Below are 6,000 nucleotides of genomic sequence, written 5' to 3'. Positions count from 1 at the left end.
CTGTGGAGCATCAGCTGCTGCCACAGGATTTTTTTTTTTTTTTATTTTGGAATCAGAATCCCTAAACTTTTTCCAGAACACAGAAATTTCTATTTTACACCACTTCTCACTGAAAAGTCTTCCCTCCCTCCCAGCTGTAAATTTAAGGATGTAGTTATAGCAGGACTGTCAGCACTAGTGAAACATGGGCTGCGATGGACCATCTTCAAACATAAAAGAACCAAAAAAAAGAAAAAAAAAAATCACTTATACCTCTTCATACCACTAGTAAGATATTTTCATATTAAAACATCACAAGAACAAAAATCATACTAAAATCAACTCAGGCACCAGAGAAATGTGGGAGTTTGTTGCCTCATTTGTTATGGAGAGATGAACATTTATACAGCATCCATGATACACATCAGCAACAGTAGCAGCAGGGGGAGTTAAGGGGAATCAGCAATTTCTTCAAAAACTGAGGTCTTATTAGATGAGGCATATGTAAAGGGGTTGCAGGGCACATTATATGCTTGGGCAGATGTTATTCTCGCATCTCAGCGCTCCTTCTCGGTTTTGTCCTACCCTAAACCAGGCCGAGTTAGTCTTTACCCAGAGCTTGTACTGAAGTTTCCCAGGGGAAAAGCATTGGCACCACAACAGCACACTGAGATTCTGGACTTTCTGCACAGAAAAAGGGATGGAGTACTTTTCCTCCAGTTCCAGAGTGAATTTTCAGGCAGGACTGAAGCATTGAGCTGAGCAACTCCTGCTGGCTTCCCTGCAAGATCCTTCCAGAATGGAGTCATTTTTAAAAGATACTTTGTACCCCAAACAGGAAGAGAGAAAAGCAGATGAACTTAAAATAAAAGAAAAAGAACCCAAGGTGCAGATCCTACTTGCCACAGGAACAAAAGGGCAATGGAATGGACAGCTCTGCATGCTGCAGCAGATGAAGGCAATCACAGTGTCTTCAGGTAGGAAAAGCAAAGCTGGCCCAGTGTGAATTCCACAGACTTTTTGCACAAATCTCAAAGCATTCAGAAAAGTAGAGTTTTGGCAAAATGTGTGCTTATTGGCTTTGGTATTTATAGTTCCTTTCTCTGATCAGACAGAGAATCTTGTCAATGGTATTCAATTGGAACTCCTCAAAATGCAACACAGACACTCACTAATATTTAAATGACAATCTGATGATGTAGTTACTGAAAACAGCTGGCTTTCACCATTAAGTACTATTGACAGTCCCCACTATATGCCTTCAGTTTTTGATAACTAATCGGAAACTTCTATTAAAATGAGGAATTTCTAAATGTCAGCACTGCACATTTTCTGATAAGACCTCTTTAAATGTGGACTAGTGAAAAATACAGACTTCAAGTTTAGTCAATTTGTACTGGCTCTCCAGAACTGGCAGAAGAAAGAAAAAAATACTGCAATATTTTAAACTTTCCTAAGGAGAGTTTTACTTTGAAATTTTTGTCTTAATTTCCTGATTTCTTGCTAGCACATCAGATCAAAATTATGTTGTCTAAACAAGGTACTCTGAAAAATTTCCAACAGAAAGATCAGACGGAAATTTGTGTTCCTGCAAAATACTTGGCTTTTTCCAAGCAAGAATTTCCTCAAATAAAACAGATTTTCCAGAGAATTTTCAACCAGATTTTTCAAGATCTATCAATTTGCCACCAAGAATGCAAAAATCTCTAGACAATTTTTAAAAAAAAAAAAAAATTTGGGCGTTGATGCACACAGACCAGCAGAGGTATATACCGAACTTTCTTCCCTTATTGATCCTGCCACTATATTAATAGCTGCTACACAGTGGAAGATACTAATCCAGGCAAGTCCGAAGCGTGAATTAAAAGGAAATTAAGTAAGACTTCTCACAGGAACAAAACAGTTAAAATCTACTCCTCCATTTATTAAAAGTCAGATTAAGAACAATGATGTCGCAGTATAATTTCTGTCTTCATCCACTCTCTTTATCTGAGCAGTGAGGAGACAATTTAACACATTTCCCAGGAATCTTGCTGCCTGCAATAGGAATCCAAGAAGTCACTTTAATGTTTTCAGCTGTTAAAAGAGAACATGTCCATCAAAAATGGTCGATTAGGTCAGAGGGGGAATTGGATTTAAGAGATTACCAGAGTATCAGTGTATTATGCTTGTAGTATTCCCACTACAATAACCAGTACTTCAAATAAATAGTAGGAATTACAGGTGTCATTTCAATGATTCCTACAGTGACTTTCATGATGAGGAAGTTTGCTCTATAGCACATCCTAGTGAAGGACTAGTGAGCATAAACCACGACAGTCTCCATAGGGGTGCCACCATACCCCAAGCCCACCTAATGTCCTCAGGAGACTCAAAGGACCTGGCCCAATCCAGCCCAAAGCCTGAAATTTAGCTCTTGGCCTCATCTGCCACTAGAAAAGCTTTCCTACTGCTGCTTTAAATATACAGCAAGCTCTCTTCCTGCAGAGAGAGCATATGGCAGTAAGTGATGACTTAGACCAGGGTGCCAAATAAAAGCTGTCAGGCTCACAAAATTATTTTTGCCACTGCAGCCACGGGCACAGGGAGGGTTTGCTAACCTTCAGCTGGTACTGAGATCCTCTGCTCTTCCAACTCCCAACAGACTTACTGACACCAACAAACTTTACTCCTAGTAAAGTTAGCATGCTCCTGGCATGACTTTTTTTCCTCCCCTTCAAGATTTCCTGCCAGAGCAACCCTACCATATCCATCTTGAACCCGTCTTGACCTCAATAAATAAAGCCAGAGAGCATCTCATCTTTGCAGGTTGCTATAGATGCACTGCTGACTGTGACCTTTCTCTGGCAGTTTCTGTCATTACTCCACCGTGATAAACAGAGAAGGAGGGATGATGAGAAATTAAGCAATTCTTCCTTGGTTTTCCCAATTACTGTGGTAAGTGCTAGAGTGGAAAGATTACAATCAAGCATTCCTGTTCCACCACAAGATATTCTCCTCCCCCTGAAAAATCCCCACTTTGATGATCACGTAACATTTCTTGACACTGATGTCTAGAAACATAACCCTTTACATCTACTTCCAAAACATCTGTTTAAATTCCAAGCACAGCACACACAGTTGCACACAAGGACAGAGAATTTTTTTTTAAAAAAAAAGTAATTTTAAGAAAATTAAAGACCATGACACTTTCAGATGCATCAGTGGTGGTAATCATGCGGGAAAATAGCTCATCTAGCTATGTGCACCACTGTGCAACGATAGTGCAGAGCTCTCTGCAGACCTTCAAAATAATTAACATGGGCTTTTATCCATGAAAACATGCATTATATTTCTTAAAAAAGATTCATAAGGAGCTATAACCTAAAATGGATCACATATCTCAGCAACTGGCACCCTCTTTTGCTGACAGGGAAAAACATAATCAGTGCTAACATTTTGCTTCTGAGACACAGCTTCTATTGTCATCACATTTTGACTCACCAGCACATAGCATCAGCCTGTAGTTGGCAGCTTTAATTTCCTGCTAGTGCAAACACATGGCCTTGTTCCAAGCCCACAATTTGTCTACCAGTGTAACACGTAAAGTGTCATAAGCTTACATTTCAATTAAACAAATAGTCCAGATTCTCTGCCTCAAGAGCCACAAACAACGCAACACCCCTAAGAACTTAGTTTTTATTTACACACTGCTGCCACTAGTGTAACAATACTGCAGGTCCTGTATTTTAACCCAACAGAACAAAAAAAAAAAAGCCCTAAATTCATTAGCCCAGTAGAACTAACTCGCAACGATGGCTGTCAGCAGCTTTTCACTACACCAATCAGGATTCAAGACCATTTCTCCATAGGAGGAGCTCACAGCACTAAAGGTTCATTTCTAAAACAATTGGCTAAATTACTAGAAATTATATGCTAACGTCACCAACATAAAGGCCCGATACCTCAAAGCCTGGTTCAATTAGTGCGGACAGAGAGCGGACAGGGTGGACAAGGTCACCTTCTGCTGAAAAGAAAGGAGGGACCAGGTTTATGCCTCAGTGAGATGCTCAAGCTGCTTTTATACTTCACATGTCTGCTCTGTTTCTCATGACACTTGGGTTCTCTCTTCAAGGAGAGGTGGTCACTCACCAGTGGCTGCTGTTTGCTGGGCTGTGTCAGCTGGGAATTTGTCCTTCCTCTGCTGTCCTTTCTCCAGCATCACCAGCACAGTGCCAGCCTGCGGGACAGCGTCTGGCTTGAGACCTACCTTGAGTTTTGGGAGACTCCTCACAGACTGCAGTTAAAAATGGGTTGGCGTGAAGCTTTTTGCACCACCTAGAAGTTTGTAACCAGCCCCCCAGGAAAGCTTTCTGCTGTGCTAAAGCAGGTATTTCCCTCTTGCGCTGCTAGGAGGCTTTTGTTGCTTTTAAATTGCTAGGCACGGGTTGCGCAAGATCTGTCCAAAAGAGGCTCTTCAGTTCCAGCTTTGTACACTACCCAACACTTTGCAGTCCTTATTTGTGAGAAGGTCTCCTAACTGTATTGTGGGGCAGGGAGAACAGGTTAAAGACAGGCTGATATCTTTGTAACCATACTTCAGGCTCTAGTCTGGCCTTTGGCAGAACAAATACATCAGTGCAGAAGAGGAAATATTCATGCTCATATATCAAAAGGCAGCGCACTGAGATGAAGGACTTTTCGCACTGCTGCGCAAGTCTTCTGTGCCTACAGCTGCTTGGAAACAGCACTCCAGCAACCCAGAAAACACTGGGGAAAAAAAAAAAAAAAGCACCAGTTAGTGCTCTAGTCTCTGGAGAGATCTGGAAGGTTGAGATTTTTAATCAGAATATACACTGGAGACCTAGGAGCAGAAGGATTACCCCCTTCAAATACCAAGAAAATTAAGATTTTCTTTGCCTTTCCTTTCACCCTGGAAGTCTCTCAAAAAGTTTAAGCAGTTAGAGATAAACATTTTGTCCTCGAAGAAGGATGAGGTGATATTTAACCAGTAAAAGACTTTATCTTTACCGTAGATTGAGTCTACCTATTGATTTTCAAAAGTTAAAATCTATTTCACTGGAGACCTGTACGCAGTCTGATTAAAACCACTTTCTCCCTCAGTTACTTAACACACAGCACAGGGACAGAACACCACTGCTTTGAAAGGTCTGCAAGCTGCGGACTTGGACTTGTTTTGCTGGGTTTGCAAAGCTGCCAGAGACTGGCCATTGTGTCCGAGGAGCAATACGGACAATGCTTTTTACATATATTGAACGACCCAGCTGTTTCGTCATCAGCTGCACCATGTTGGTTTATTCACCTGTTCTGCTGTTTAGGAATGCAAAGGACACAACACCTAAGTGTCATTTCATGTGCTGCCACCAAATCAGCTCCAAAATCGTTTCCTACCTTCTGAGAGATCCCACCACCTCTCTGCCATCACAGTCACACTTGGGTTTGACACAGAAACGGAGATCTGCACTCCTGTAGGAACACCCTGGGTGCTGGTCACCGAGCGCTGCGTCACGTAAATAGATCGTTTCTGTTCAGCAATGACTGTATGAGAAAAGGAGCAACAGAGGAAGTGGGTACCCCTTTGCACTCACAGTAGTGCTGTGAGGAGACAGGCATGTGAGAGACCGAAAAAGTCCTGTAATTTGAGAAAGGATTTTGTGCCCCAGAAGGGGTGACAGTCGTTCCAGGGAGGAAGAGGAAGACACCGAGACTGCTGGAGGGAGCAAGCTATATCCAGACCACCAGGACAGAAGACTTACTTCCTTAAGACTTACAGTTGTAATTTCTTTTACTTTCTAGTCCTTCTCTCCCAATAATATTTTGGCTTTTACTGGGTTGACTGGCTTTTGCTGACAGACCTCTGAAACAAAGAGTCTTGTTGGAGAGAACTACGGGATTTAATAGCCTAATTTAATACATGAAGAGCGATTTCCAAATGCTCTTACAGGAGCAGGAGGTTAAAACACTGCTAGCCCCATAATAAAGCAGCATCCTGTCAGCTCAGATTGGATTTGGTCTTCAGCA

The sequence above is a fragment of the Leptosomus discolor genome, chromosome 15, assembly GCF_034619465.1.
Source record: "Leptosomus discolor isolate bLepDis1 chromosome 15, bLepDis1.hap2, whole genome shotgun sequence".
Classification (NCBI taxonomy): domain Eukaryota; kingdom Metazoa; phylum Chordata; class Aves; order Leptosomiformes; family Leptosomidae; genus Leptosomus; species Leptosomus discolor.
The sequence above is the reverse complement of the archived record's forward strand: the minus strand, read 5'-3'. Positions refer to the sequence as shown.